The following is an 11,512-nucleotide window of genomic DNA, read 5'->3' as shown; positions in this document are numbered from 1 at the left end:
CAAGCCATCAAGGAAGGAAAGATCAAGCCATCTTTCGCAGGTATATATACAATTAAATCTAACTATTCTAATCATGCTATTTCTTGGGTTCTTGATACCGGTTGTGGTTACCACATTTGTTCTAATGTGCAAGGACTAAAAAGAAGTAGGGATGTGGAGAAAGGAAGGATCAATCTAATCATGGGGAACAGAAGATCGTCGCTTGTGACCAAGATTGGAGTGTATTCTTTAGTGCTTAGGAATAACTTATGTTTAGATTTGAACAATTTTTGCTATTCGCCAGAAATAGCTAGAAACATCATTTCATTTCATGGTTTGTTTAGACAAGGTTTTAGATTTTCTTTTAATGATGAGAATGGTTCTATTTTGGCTTATCTAAATGGTGTCTTTTACTTTGAAGCTATACCATGTAATGGAATTTATGAAACTGTTATGATTGCTGATAACTTAGGAAATAATGTTTTGAATATAGATTCTTCCACTAGTATGGATAAAGCATCCTTGTGGCATTGTCGTCTTGGACATGTCAACATGAAACGCATAGCCCAACTCCAAAAAGGATGGAGTGTTGGAGTCATTTGACCTTAGGGAAGATGACACGTGCGAGTCTTGTTTACTTGGAAAGATGACTAAACACTACAAGAAAAACAACCTTTTACGACGTGCAAAACACGACGCTCTTTGATTTATGTTACGCATTAGAGAGCGACATTAAAAAAGTGTCATCTCTTCAATAATTTTAAGGATTTAGGTCGCGCATTACTGAGTGCCCTTAAATTAGTGTCTCATGTAAAAATATTAAAAACACGGAAGACGCTTGTGCGTCATCTGTGAATGTCGCTTTATATTTTTTTTAAGAAACGCGCGTCTCGGAGGGAAAATGAAATCCCCAAATTTTTTAAACCCCCACCTTCTTCTCCCTCGTCTCCACCTCTCATTTCCTCTGCTAGCCTCAAATTATGGATCAATTGCTTCACATCATGTTTAAGGTTAAGGGTTTGAGATTTCTTCCAAATTGACCCTCACACTAAAATTATGGATCAATTTTTTAAACCCCCACCTTCTTATCCCTTGACTCCACAAACACACCGTCATCGGATCTTCAGACCACCACTATTCTCGAACCACCACTATTCTCGCCTCCATCGTCGCCAGTGAGAATGGTCTACTTGGACCCTGGAAAAAAGAGCAACGAAGGGGAAGATGTGGTGGTGTTCTTGTGTCTGATTGATTTCAGCCCCTTCGCGACCACACATAGTTCCCATCAAAAATTATGTTGCCCTCACCGTCTCTTATATCAAATACCTATTACACCTCCTTCATCAATTCATTAGTTTTCTTTCCCATCGGCTACTGTTCTACTGTATCGATGCTTTCTCGACATTCCGGTTACTAACACTGGTGGTAGAAGAAGACGGTGGATCGGCGGTACCATACCAAGCGCCTATACAGGTAAACTCCAACTCCCTCGATTTCTGCCTTTTTTTCAGTAAAAACCGATTAATTTGAGGTTAGTTAGGGTTTTTCCCATAGTTTCAAATTCGCTCAGATGGCCACGAACCCCGTACCAAATCGATTCATACCCAATCGGGGTACGAAAGCGTTCCAAACAATTCCCGGATCGTAAATCTGTACGGAGTCAAGATAGTTCCAAATCGGTACCTGGAACGAGTTTAATTCTGCAATCCAGTAGTTTCAAAACGCGATTCTGGGTTAAATTTATGAAATTAGTATGCCGATTTCTGATTTTTAGTACTACATTCATCATAAAACTGTAGTTAGGGCAATGGCATTGAACATGAGCGAGCTATTCAACAGAAGGTAACTAATTGAATTAGTTTGCTTGCCACTAATGATTTTCTGTTTTTTTTTTCTTGGTTAATTATGTTTTTTATTTTAATATTTCAGAAATGGGAACCCGTTTCAATGCAGCAACGACATGGGAGTTCGATTGTTGAAGTCTGTCGCATTATAGAAGAGGTTCTTATTTCTTTGCTCTTTATTATATCTACTCTTAAGCATCCATTTCCATTCACTATAATACATTAATAACATACCTTTGTTTTTATCTTCTTTCAGACTGTTGACCAATTTTTTGCTCTAAAGATTCCTATGAGATCTGGAGAAATGAACAGCCTGTTCCGAGGCATTGATAATGCACTTCAAGTATATTCAAAGCATGTTGTTGACAACTTGGGTATGCATATTTAAAATATTCATTTTCAAATCTTGATGACAACTTTGTCATATGTTTGTTTTATCTCATTACTACCAAACGGTATACATATAATCTTGTACAACCTGATGTTTTTGGAAAGAATGGAATCAGTCAAAAGAATTCTAACAAAGAGGAGGAAAAAAAATTACATTGGTAACAGATAAACAAAAAATGTGATAGCTTGCATGTATTGACAAGGGAACTCATGTCTACAACATGATAGATAATTAAGCATACTGTAAAAACACATACTTTTTGTTGGGTCCTACACTTGAATTTTTCATTGGATTCCATGTGTTTCAACCATCATATCTAAGGCTGTATGTGTTCTTTATATGCTCTTTCCGGATTCTTTTAAACAGGATTTAGTAATCTTTTTTTGTTAATATGTTGGTTGGTTTTTTGTAATGCAGCTTAGAGTTGAAACTGTCGCGGTCTTTGTAGGCCCAGTCAGCTACTTACTGCTGTCAAAACTTGCAAAGGGTGTCGAGAAAACCTTTGATCTTCTGTCTCTTCTTGATAAAATCCTTCCAATCTACAAGTATGCTTTTTTTCCTAATCATTTTCATGTTCTTTACAATAAAGTAGAATCCCAGTTTCATTACAACAAGAATTACCCCTGCATGGAAGTGATTGTTGAGTTAAAAGAAGCAGGTGCTACATGGATCCAAGTTGATGTGGATACCCTTGTGAAGGATCTTGAGGGGTACCAATTGAAAGGTTTCACCAAGGCCTACTCTGAGCTAGAATCAGCCTGCTCTGGTCATAATGTTATTGTTGCCAATTACTTTGCTGATATTCCAGCTGAAGCTTTCAAAACCCTAACTTCATTGCCTGGAGTTTCTGGTTTCACTTTTGATTTTATCCGTGGTGAAAAGGCTCTTGACTTGTCAAGAGCAGCTTCCCATCAGGGAAATACCTTTTTGCTGGAGTTGTTGATGGAAGGAACATCTGGGCTAATGATCTTATTGGTTCTCTAGCTGGTCACAAAAACGAAGCATTCTTCTCAGCCAATGCTGCTGTCCAGGTTTCAAGGAAGTCCTCCCCAAGAGTCACAAATGAATCCTTGCAGAAGGCTGTAAGTGACTAAAACCGCTTCCTTTTAATATATATATATATATATATATATATATATATATATATATATATATATATATATATATATATATATATATATATACTGTTATGAATTTTACACCAACAAGGGTGTCTACTTTTATTTGTTTTTTTGCCTTTTAAGAGTAGAAAATTTTAGGTACTATAGCAACTAAAATAAGATGTAATTTACATTGATTTGGTTTCCTTACCTTTTTGCTTCTATTTATGTATTCTTGCTAATTTCAAAAGTTACTGGTCATATACATAGATACATCTTAATCAGCTTATCAATAAAAGTGAATATGTGTTTTGAAAGGGTTTTACATGTATATGGCTACATATTTTCCGGAGTTTTATCATGTGAAAGAGTATTACTATGATTCTGTGCATGCTCAGTAAATCCATATGCTAATGCTAGTATTAAATTTAAGGGCCTCTTTTTGTGTTTGCCCCAAGCCTCAGATTTGCTTGGACCGGCCATAGTGTCAGGCTGGATGCCTAATAGAAATTACACGAAAATTAGGTGGTGATGATGTATTTTTTTTTCTTTTTTGGGATTTCGTTTCATTCTTATGTATTTTTTTCTTCTAAATGTGTAGGTTTGGAATGTTGATGTCAGATTTTATCGTATCAAGGATTTATCAGGCAAACCCATTTCCTATTTTTGCTTTGACCGATACTCTCGCCCAGCTGAGAAAAGAGGTGGTGCATGGATGGATGAAGTTGTTGCAAGAAGTCGTATACATCAGATGACAAAAACTCTGTTTGGTTACCTTTTCTTTCTGTATCATTTGCAGGTATTTTTATGAAGTATAGAAATTCAAGATTCTCATACACAAAAACTAGAAGAAAAACTACTAAATAAAAAAATTCCGAAAATACCCCTGTATCTTATTTTTTGATTTATCCTAACAGTTAATACAAACGCTCATTATCTGCAAGGCAGTCTATATCTATATCTATGCCTGAATATAATAATACAATGGACATGTTGATGAGGTTGCTTACTAGTACTAGAGAGGATTTTTCCTTGAAAGAGTTGATGGAATAATTTTTACGAACATGTAATTAAATTAAGCAACATAAATATTGGTACTATATTGTAAGAACATGAAGGGCGACTCAGCTGATATGTCAACAGGTAATATTTTTTCATAATTTTGACTACATGTTGCCATTTTATGAAGATAATACTGACATAGCCCCTGTGAAACATAAGTCTAGACATAGAAACAATGACAGATTTCAATATGAGGAAGCCAAATAAAATAGACAGATGAATTGATGAAATGTTTTTACACCTGAATTACCTCCTTTAGGTGAGGAAAAATCTTCCACAGAAAAGGAAATGTTAGAATTTGGGAGGCAAAACTCCATTGAAGGTCAATATCTGGACAAACATAATACCCTTGACCAGTATGAGTAACAACTAGGGCAAGAACATGCTCCATTAAAGTTCCATCCATTTGGCAACCAAACAAAGCTCAAATTCCAATTCCTTCAAAATCCACACCACACCCTAATAACTTTGTCTTTATACCCGACAACTTGACTTGTTTTGGTATGTGCATTGTATGACAGAGGGGAATATTCTTGTTGAAGACATAGTGAAATTGGGCAGTCGAGCAGAGGATGTTGACTGATTGATCTCAATTCTCTCAACAACCACAGATGAGATGAATAATGGTATTGTATTCTTTTGTTTGATTTTAGATGTAACTAACTAGTATATGTATAACTTCCAATACCTTTTTTTTTTTACTTTTTGTAGCCAGATTGTGAGGCTAGCTTGCTGAGTGAGTGAAATGGTTTACTTTTTTTTAACCCTAATATGTTGTTGCTTAGGCCTTGTTTATTTTTTCTTATTCTTGTGGAACCAATGAGCAAATAAAGTATGTTTTTTATCAAGCTGTTGTATCTATTCAGACCCGGCTTAGAGAAATGGTTGCAAGAGATGAGTTCAGAAGAAGAAGAAACAAGGCTGCAACTATAGTTCAGGTACTATGGATGAATTATGTTTGTAAATTATTTAAGAAAATGATTAGAAACAAGGGTGAATTTGTACAGATTAGTTAGCTACTTGCAGGTTGATCTTGAAAAAGCAAAGGGGCAATGTATTGTATTTTTTGTAACTAATTTGTTTGTAAATTTTTGTTACAACTTCTATTGATTTGTTTCATCTTTCCATGGAACGATTATTTGTATGACATTAAATTTATGCAATGGATTCTATTTTTTGTACATGATATTTTATTTTCTATTATGAAACATTAAATACAAATTTAATTTGAAAATAAGTAAATCTATAAAAAAAATATTTTTTTTAAACATTTAAAATTATGATATGCAAAAATGTGTGTCATCTTCATTTATGACATGGCCTTTCTTGACAGGGGCTTTCTTGATACGTATTGCGTGTCATTAACACGCGCGTCGTAAGGTTACCACACGCGAATGCATGTCGTCTTCCTTTATGACAGGGCCTTCCTTGATACGCATTGCGTGTCATAAACGCGCGTCGTAATTGTGCGTCGTAAATGAGCGTCGTAAATGCGCGTCGTCTCTCTTTATGACAGGGCCTTCCTTGACACGCATTTGCGCGTCGTCTGAGCCTTTTACGACGCGCAATGAGCGTCGTAAAAGGCTGTTTTTCTAGTAGTGAAATCACACTTCACGAGTACGTGTGAAAGGGGTGAGGGTCTATTGGGCCTAATACATACCGATGTATGTGGACTGTTCAGATCAACCACGAAGGATGGGAACCGCTTCTACATGACTTTTACCGATGATTATAGTAGATATGGGTATATCTATTTAATCAAGCAAAAGTCAGAAACTTTTGAAAAGTTCAAAGAGTTCAAGAATGAAGTGGAGAATCAATTGGGCAGGAAAATCAAGATGCTTCGATCCGATCGAGGAGGAGAGTACCTAAGTCTTGAATTCCACGATTATCTCAAGGAGTGTGGAATAGTTTCGCAGTTGACGCCTATTAGGACACCGCAATTGAATGGTGTGGCAGAAAGGCGTAATCGAACCTTATTGGATATGGTTCGCTCTATGATGAGTCGTGCTTCACTACCTATCTCTTTTTGGGGGTATGCCTTAGAGACTGCCGCCCATATCCTTAACCGAGTCCCTACTAAGAAGGTTGCCAAAACACCTCACGAGATGTGGACAGGGAAAGCTCCCTCGTTGGCACATATCAAGGTTTGGGGTTGCGAGGCTTTCGTAAGACGAGATACTCACGACAAGCTCGAACCTCGAAGTGAGCGATGTATTTTCATCAGCTACCCGCAGACATCCTTTGGATATCTCTTCTATAGACCAAAGGACAATGTTGTCTTCGTTGAGAGGAGAGGAGTTTTCCGAGAGCGAGAACTCATAAGCCAAGGAGACAGTGGGAGGCAAATCGAGCTTGAAGAGATTCAAGAGTCAATAGATGAAGGGACCTCTACCGCTGGCACTCAACCCGAGGAGGAAACTCCGGTTGAACCGATTGATGAATCCTTATCTCTTAGACGTTCCGATAGCGTTAGAGTTCTACCCCAGTTTTATGGTTTTCATATTACTACTGAAGGGGACACGTATATTAGTGATGGTACACTAATAAATCTTGATGAACCTAATAGATATTAGGGAGCTATGGCAGGCCCGAAGTCTGCGAAATGGAAAGAGGAAATGGATAGTGAGATCTAATCCATGTATGATAACCAAGTTTGGAATTTGGTTGATTATGTGCCCGGACGTAAGACCGTTGGGTGCAAATGGATCTTCAAGAAGAAGACCGACGTGGATGGAAACGTACACACATATAAAGCGCGATTGGTCGTGAAGGGCTTTACTCAAACTCCCGGAGTTGACTATGATGAGACCTTCTCACCAGTTGCGAAGATAAAATCTATTAGAGTGATGCAAGCAATTGCCGCATTTCATGATTATGAGATTTGGAAAATGGATGTCAAGACCGCTTTCCTTAACGGAAAGTTGGCTGAGGATGTTTACATGGCTCAGCCAGAGGGGTTTGTGGATCCGAAGCATCCGAATAGAGTGTGTAAGCTTGAGAAGTCCATTTATGGACTTAAGCAAGCATCTCGCAGATGGAATCTTTGCTTCGATGAGAAAGTCAAAGAGTTTGGATTTATACGAAGCGAAGATGAATCATGTGTATACGTCAAAGCCAGTGGGAGTGTAGTAAGCTTCCTCGTTCTATATGTCGATGACATATTACTCATAGGAAACGACATCCCGACTCTGCAGGAGGTTAAGTCCTGGCTCGGGAAGTGCTTCGTTATGAAGGACCTCGGAGAGGGTTCTTACATTTTGGGAATAAGGATAGTAAGAGAAAGAAGTAAGAGACTAACTGGACTTAGTCAGAACACTTACTTAGAGAAGGTACTAAAACGTTTTAGTATGGAAAACTCGAAGAAGGGAGAATTACCGATACAAAGTAATGCCAAGTTGAGTAAGACTCAAAGTCCGAGTACCGAAGCTGAAATAGCAGAAATGAGCTGAGTACCATATGCTTCCGCAGTTGGCTCAATCATGTACGCTATGACTTGTACTCGCCCTGATGTAGCCTTCACTTTGAGCATGGTTAGCAGATATCAAGGGAATCCTGGTAGAGCACATTGGATTGCGGTGAAGAATATCCTTAAGTACCTTCGGAGGACGAAGGAATTGTTTTTAGTCCTCGGAAGGAGTGATGACTTGAAGGTGCAAGGGTATAGAGACGCCAGTTTTCAGACTGACAGGGACAACTACCGTTCGTAGTCGAGATGGGTCTTTACCCTGAATAGAGGAGTAGTGACATGGAAGAGTTCCAAGCAGGAAAACGTAGCTAATTCAACGTGCGAATCACAGTACATTGCAGCGAGCGAAGTGTCGAAGGAGGCAATATGGCTGAAGAACTTAATCGGTGATCTTGGAGTTGTACCTGCCATAAAGGAGCCCATGGAGATTTTCTGTGATAACGAAGGAGCGGTTGCCTTGACCAAGGAACCGAGGGATCATGGTAGATCAAGACATATCGACAGAAAATATCACTTCATTAGACGTCTTGTAGAAGAAGGACAACTCGTAGTAAATAGGATATCATCAGAACATAACCCAACAGATCCGCTTACGATGGGACTGAGTAGGGTTAAGCACTTGATGCATGCTAGGAGTATTGGGCTGAAGGATGATATTAGTATAGATTAGATAGTATTAGAAACGTGTAATAGATAAATGTAATTAACATTTGATGACTAAATAAAGGAGTTTTATTTATGAGTAATGTTACTATCTTATGTTAATTGTTTAGCTATTGTTTCACTTTGCATGTTTTGACTTCCAGAATAATTGAGTTTATTAGGAATAATCGAATTATTCAAATTGTCCACAATCGTTCATATGTTAGAAGTAGATATGAATGAAGATTGTCATGAATTGGTGTGTAGATTGTCTAAATGGTATTAGACATAGCAAAGGGTTGCTGCGACGTTCATGAGTGCTTATGAACTAGTTTTGAGCATTGGAACAAACCCGCGCTTGCTGGAATCACCTTATGGAATATGATATAAAAGGGTGATCGCAAGACGATAATATCATATAGTCTTAAAACCTAGATATATGGTTTGTTATTTGTTAATTGATTGTACATTGATAATGCGAAAACGCATTGGTAACTCAATGTCATAAAACGCATTGTTGTGTATAGTTGATTAATGAATAAGTAAATGCATATAAGTCGAAGTTTATCTGTAACTTTTATCTAAGAAGGTAAAAGCGATATCTCGGCCGCTCGATGATTTGATTTGACTTATGTGTCGGGCCCGGTCAGAACTGAATTGATGTGTTCGATTAAGTTCTATGTCAAATAAATCAGAGATCGAGAAACCTAAATGCTTGACTAACCATTCCATAGGATTGTCAGCATGATATCTAACAGAGGACTGTACGATCCCTTATCTAAAGGACAAGATTGATTAGATCAGAGTTTGACAGCGTCTTTGAGACCTACGATTGCAAACCGAATTGTACTTGAGCATATATTTACTAGACTTATCCAAGTGGGAGACTGTTGGAATAGTGTCTAAGGCTTCAACTATATTAGGCAAGTATTTGACCCGGTTGTGCATGGTCCTTTTGGGTTGCCTTCACCATAGCAACTTGATAGGATGATTTATTAAGAGAGAGTAAATATTATTAGTATATTATGAGAATAATATATTGTTATTTGATTAATATAAGTCATAGAATTAATTGGAATTAATTTGGTGACTTAAAGAGATTAATTAAATAAGAGGGTATAAATTGTCAATTGTTTGATAGTTAAAGTTTACACTGTAAATCCATGTAGATATGGATTGGATGGATTCTAGAAGCTAAGGATTGCTTCAAATTGTCCAAGAGTTATCTAAGGTATGGATTTGGATAGCCTTAAGAGAAGATTATCCAATTAGGGTTTAGGTTGTAACCCTTAAGGAGTCTACAAGTATAAATAGACCCTATGGCATAAGGAAATCGGTACTTTGTCTAAAGTATAGAACCCCTGGCCGATTTCCTCCCCTCTCCTCTCTCCCAAATCATCCTCCTTGCTATTTGGTGTTTGTAAGCCATTATAGGAGTGACAATTGTGACTCTAGAAGCTCCAAGACAACAAGATCAACAAGGAATTCAAAGGTATGATTCTAGATCTGTTTTAACATTTTTCTTACACCTAAATAGTCATTAGAAGTCTTGGATTCAAAGCATGTTTAATTAGAAGCCTAGATCCGATCATTAGGGTTTTGCATGCGCACATAGGAAAGTTCTTATGGCTAAAACCCATCATGTTTATCATATGGGGTATTTGGGGGAACTCACTAAGCTTTGTGCTTACCAGTTGTTTATTGTTTCAGGTATCATCAGTCATCATGGGAAGGTAAAGGCGTGATTGTATACATTCATTAGCAACATTGAAGATATTACACTTTAATATTACTCTGATTTTTTACAAATGTATTTGTTATAAACAGTTTTCTTCATAATGGATTTATAATTGGGAAGCTTTACTTTAATAAAATGAAAAAAAAATGGTTTTGAAAACGGGACGTTACATCCTACCTGAGTAGCACAAGCACTTCTGAACTCTATCTTTGTTGTCCTAGAAGGAACAACCGGCTACCACAAGGCCTTTTCCTGAAAAGGTTCTGATGCGGGGACCACATGCATATCCTTAAAAACATAAACCTGACAACAGCTCATCCTGCACTAGCATTCTAACCAATCCCTTACACCTCTCAAACATGAAAGATCTCAAACATCTCGAATTCCAATAATCCAATGAAGTTACACTGCAATAAATCCCTCTAACCCATTGCGCTGAAACCAACAAATTGATCCGGTTCCTAATCGTCCGAGCAAGACACTAAATTCAGTCCCACTTAGGGCTCACACTAACAATGACTTCTGATATTCCATATTTATACATATTTTTTAGGCATTATTTTAATACATTTTAAGCTACATTTAGGTTAAATACAAAGATATTTGGTACTTATTGAGTTGAGTTGTATTTTATAGTAAAAAAGGACACTCTTGAAGAAAAATGACTAAAACCAACAAAAGCTAGAACCTGGGAGCTTAATGGAGCTTAAAGGAGAAAATCATGGAAAGATCTCAATACATTGTGTGACAAAGAAGCTCACGACATAACAATTATGTCTTAACGTCGTGACCACAAATTTCCAAGAATATTTCTACACAGAGAAGCAAGTTTCCTTGTCGAATACGGATGTCTACTGAACTCACGTCGTGACACCCTATTGGTAAGAACTTGAGGAGCGTTTTAGGGGAACTAGAAATATTTATTGTTTTATCGACTTGGAAGAGGATTGGAGACATATTCTAGAGATCTTAGTCGAAGTTTGGGACAGAAAGTTGCGCAAATCAACCTTTACGAATAGAGGAAGATTGAAGTTAAAGGGTTTTGAAGACTGTTGAAAGCATTCACACATTATAATCGGTTTGCATTATATTAATCATGTCTAGCTTAAATTCTTATGTTTTTATGTTTTTACTTTCTCAAATGAGTAGTTAAATCATTAGGGTTTCGTTTAGTGTAGATAAACCCTAATATTATGTGTTAGTTTCTAGCTTTCATGGATTTTATGAAGTTGGTTTAGCATGTGTTTGATAATCAATTCCTAGCATGCTAAAGTTCTAATCTTTGTT

This window comes from Lactuca sativa, chromosome 4, assembly GCF_002870075.4.
Source record: "Lactuca sativa cultivar Salinas chromosome 4, Lsat_Salinas_v11, whole genome shotgun sequence".
NCBI classification, from domain to species: Eukaryota; Viridiplantae; Streptophyta; class Magnoliopsida; order Asterales; family Asteraceae; genus Lactuca; species Lactuca sativa.
Note: the sequence above shows the minus strand (reverse complement) of the source record.